We start from the raw sequence: 4,992 nt of genomic DNA on the forward strand, positions 1-4,992 counted from the left end.
GGAGATTTCTTCCGGATATTCGATCATTGCAAGCTTGTAAACCCCATCTGTGGTCATCATAATATGGTGGTCCCCATGCCCTTCATCCCCGGGAAGGGACAGACGAGAGAGAGAAATACCTTTCCCCTCCCGGGCGGGCATGGGGTCACAGCTTAGTTCTCTGGCTGGAAACAATCTGCAAGAGCAGTCCATGTTGGAGTTGGTTCAGCTGGGTCTGGATTCACGCGGGTGCAGCTGCGAAGGAGCCACACATGCGTGCGGCCCCCGGGGTCACATCTCAGCAGCGGTGGGAGGGGCCGATGCCTCCCACCTTCCCAAGAGCACCCTCGCGCACTTTTGCTGCAGTTTTTGTCGTAAAATCCCGTCTGTGGTCGTCATAATATGGCGGCCCCCACGCCCTTCATCCCCGGGAAGGGACAGGCGAGAGAGAAATACTTTTCCCCTCCCGGGAGGGCATGGGGTCGCAGCTTAGTTCTCTGGCAGGAAACTATCTGCTAGGAGCAGTCCATGTTGTAGTTGGGTGCGGAGGAATGGGTATTCTTGTAAGGACTCCATTGAATTGGCATAATGTTTTTGGGTTAATATTATCATTTTGACAATTTTTATGCTTGAAATCTATGAAGAAGTGATTTGTTTACAGTTCCTCTTTCTTTGATTTATTTCAGTAGCCATTTATTACTTTATATGTATGCCTTTCACTTCTTCTGCTAGTCTGATTCCCAGGTCCTTGTTTTGAGGCACAATTGTAAGTGGCTTAAAAAATATTTTCATTTCATGCTTAAAATATAGAAATATCATAGATATTTCTACATGTTACCTTTGTAACCTGACACTTTACAGTACAACTTATTGTTTCTAAGAATTTTGAAAAATCGTTTCATTTCATGGAAATACCATAGATTTCTGTGTTACCTTTCTTTTTTTTTTAACTTTTTATTAAATCACCATGTGGAAAGTTACAAAGTTCTCAGGTTTATGTCTCAGTTATACAATATTCAAACACCCATCCCTTCACCAGTGCCCATATTCCACCACCAAAAACCCCAGTATGCCCCCCGCCCCCACCCCCTACCCCCTACTGTATAACTAATGAATTTCACTCCATTTTCTCTTTACCTTGATTACATTCCATAATTCAATACAAAACTCACTATAGTTGTTGGAGTTTCCACCCAAGAGAGACAGACCTACTACCAAGGAGGCATTTGATAATTAGTTTTCCATTGCTGGAAATGATGAGATATGTAGCTCCACTGCTACCAGTACATAACTCTTTTTTTTTTTCCTTTTTCCCTTTTTTTTTCTCCCCCTCATCCCCCTTCCCACGCCTCATAGTATGGTGAACGCCACGCCGCATCGGCCAGCGTGGGGCTTTTGCTTAGTTCACAGTCTAGAGAGGTGGCTGCTACATTAATAACCTTCAATATTTCAAGAAAAACTTACTGATATTATTTGGAGTTTCCCCCCCAAGTCAGACCTGTTCAAAAGGAACCATTTCACATTGCTGACAATTATAGATGTTAAGTTGCGCGGACGCAGCAGTGTCCGCGCTGTTTTGGATTTCTGTATAAAGTCCAGGGAAAATTCTGCCAGAAATTGCATAGCCCAGCTCTCAGTCCCAGTGCATTGCTGTAAGAAGTCTGGAATCAAAGTCTTTAGGCGCAGAGGGTCCGCTTCATGCTCAGCGGCTCTGGATTTATCTGGGCCGAGGGCGTGCCTGTTACGCCCCCTTCCCTTGAGTCCCTGGGAGCCCCAAGTTATGTGTTACCTTTCTAACCTGACACTTTATGGTACAATTTTATTGTTTTTAAGAGTCTTTAGGTTTTTTAAGTATAGTATCATGTCATCTGCAAATATTGATAGTTTTTCTCTTCTTTTCCAATCTGCTGCCACTAATATGTCTTTCTTCACTAATTGTTAAAGCAAGGAACTGCAATACTATATTGAAGCACAATGGTGAAAGTTGGCGGCTTTGTCTTGTGACTGATCTTAGAAGGAAGGATTTTGGTTTTTCACTTTTGAGAATGATATTATCTAAGGGTTCCTGATAAGTATGGATTCATGGTAAATATTGAGGAAATTTCATTTTAACCCAGTTTTATTGTAAACTTTTATCATGACTGTGTGTTTGATCTCGCCAAATGCTTTCTCTGAATCTATTGATATGAGCAATTTCTTTATAAGTGTTATCTCAGTCCACTTTCAGCATCTTCAGTATAAGGGTAATGTTATTACCCTGCTACTGGAATTGCCCCATAAAAACTGTTGAGAGAATTCCTGTTTCTTTAAATTTCTGAAAGAATCTAAAGAAGACTGAAAGTAGGTCTTCTTCAAAGGTTTGGAAGAATTCTCTAATAAACTCATCAGGGAACAGGCTTAGGTTTTCAGGGAGACTTTGGGTGACTGTTTCAATGTCCTTCTAACAATTTATCTCCTCTGTTTCCTCTTGATTCAGTCTTGGAAGATTATAAGGTATCAAAAGTCTATCAATATCATCTACATTTTTCAAGCTTATGTCATAACTATTTTCATAGTAATCCATAATAATTTGTTACTATTTATATGATTAACCGCTATAGAGTTTTCTATTGTTTAAAGCAGCAACGGTCTTAACACTTACCATCTTAATACTATAATATTGCTCTATCTTAAGAGTTCTGTGGGTTGACTGAACTCTCTAGGAAATTCTCTACCCTTTTATTTGAGATCTCATTGGTACACAGGAGTGGAAGGGTGGAACAGCAGGTAAATTTAGACAGTCACTTTATTTATTTATTTATTTATTTAAAGCCCTGGCTATTTTTGTTGGGGCTTAATTTTGTTTTGTTTTGTTTTGTTTTTGCTTTTTGGATTACACTCAGCAATGCTCAGGGTTTACTCCTGGCTCTGCACTCAGGAATTACTCCTGATTGTGCTTGGGGGACCATATGGGATGTAGGGGATTGAACTCGGGTAGGTTCCATGCAAGGCAAATGCCCTATCCCTGTACTATTGCTTCGGCCACAAGACAGGAAGTATAGATCATTGTTTATGTTTTATTTGGGACCACACTCAGCTTTACTCAGGAATATTACTTCTGATTCTGTTGTTAGGGACCACTCCTGGCAGGGCTTGGGAGAACATATGCAGTGCGGGCAATCAAACACAGGTGAACTACATACAAAGCAAGTTCCTTTTCTAGTGCAGTATCTCTCTTTGTCATTTATTTATTTATTTATTTAAAGTATTAGATATACATTACTGTTTTTTATCTTTCATGACTCAAACCCCTCCGGATGCAGAGTCACTCTGCACCCTGCTGTAGACTCAAGTGCTGGTGTCTTTTTCTGTCCGTGACAGAAACATCCCCAGGGGCTGGGACCACTTTGGCCTGTCAAAGTAAGCTGAGTTGCCTGGGGACATGAAAAAAACAAAACAGCAACAGGAAAAAAAATAAAACCCTTAGAAACAGATGATGTCACTTCAGTCCTGCAATTTTCATGAAAACAAACTGAGCTTTGAATGATTTTCCACATCTTTACATATGTCTTTATTTACTTGTGCTTCTATTCTGAAAGCTCTTGTTTCCTCTTTAGATTTTCAGAATTGAATTTTCCGAATTGAAGTATTACCTGACATGTTGTATTCTTTACAAAGTGCCTTTTAATATAGATGACGATTCCCCCTAAAAGAGCCTTATTTATAACTTTTATTCCTTAGCATAATATAATTTTTTAAAAGAATCAAAACCTTCACATATGGGAATCTGTTTAACTGCTCATTTGTTATTGTATCATTTTCCTTGAACATAGTAAGAAACATGTTTGTTGTGTTGAAATAAATTCTAAAGTTATATATTTATGTTCCATATATGCTAAATACAGTGAAAAATAGCCTAGAAAAGATTATACTTTTGTAATCATATTCCTCTTACACAGAAACATAGAAGCCATATTTACCTTATAAACTCCCATTTCTAGGCTTTTGAGTGTAGAATGAGCTCTTCCCTTCACATTTTAAGTCTGTAAGTGAAAGATCTCTGTCTATGATCTGCTTTTTGTTCTCGGTAATTATTATGAAAATTACTTTAGTATTAAAAACGGTGGAATTTCCACCAACAAAATTTATGCCTGAGTAAGTCTTACTGAGTCTTACTTCTTGATGATTAGTTAATTAGCATAGGAAACCTTCAGAAGAACAGTTTAGATTATAAATGACAACTTTTCCAAACTTCATCTTTTTTATTAAACTATATTCTAAAGACAGGTTTTGAAGAGTAAGTTATACATTTTATTTTCAACATCAAAATCCTGCCCACAGATTAAGAAGGTAGGTGTATGTTCCAACTAGATTTCATCTAATGGTTAAATCCACAGTACATTTCCTACTAAATCTTGATGTGTGTTCTGCGGCTCTTTTAAAATTTGTCAACGGGGAGCCTACTAGAAACTAAACTCGTAAATTCTCTGTTGAACTTATCTCAGTAGGATTTTTCTCAATTGAACAGTTCACAGTATCCTATCATTCGATCTGTGGGCATGTGTCTATTTTGGTAATTACGAACTGGTGATATTAAAAAAATAAGTAATTTTTAAGTAATGTTAACTTAGTCTATAAGCTATTTGTGAATTTTTCCAAGAAAATGCTCCTGTGAGTATAAGCAATAGAAAGCAGGTTTTTTTTTTTTTTAACTAAGAGAGAGAACTTAACTATTAGGCTGATTACTGTCCTACACCAATAGTATTAGACTGAAGCCAAATTGTCACAGGGTAGTGAAAGTTTTCTCAATTATATTTGGCAAACACGAAGAGGACAGGAGCAGCTGTTGCAAAGTCATACTGGACCTCACAAGAGAGCTCGACTAAAGCATGTGCTTAGTATGTGTGAGGCCTTGAACTTCACACTGAGTACTGTATGATTCACTCTCAGCATCATCAGGTGTAACTCTGGTAGCCCCTAAGCATCACTAAAAAGCAGAGCAGTGAGGGGCAGTGGCTTCTCAAGCAGTGCTAG

At 38.5% G+C, this 4,992-nt stretch overlaps 1 non-coding gene across 1 annotated transcript; it reads left to right on the forward strand.

Annotated features, from left to right (window-relative positions):
- The first annotated feature begins 3,277 nt into the window (after window positions 1–3,277).
- Window positions 3,278–3,406, forward strand: LOC129404725 (small nucleolar RNA SNORA77). Its single transcript, XR_008630082.1, has one exon. It is a non-coding gene; the product is annotated as a small nucleolar RNA SNORA77 (small nucleolar RNA).
- The last annotated feature ends 1,586 nt before the right edge of the window (window positions 3,407–4,992 follow it).

This window comes from Sorex araneus, chromosome 4, assembly GCF_027595985.1.
Source record: "Sorex araneus isolate mSorAra2 chromosome 4, mSorAra2.pri, whole genome shotgun sequence".
Taxonomy (NCBI): domain Eukaryota; kingdom Metazoa; phylum Chordata; class Mammalia; order Eulipotyphla; family Soricidae; genus Sorex; species Sorex araneus.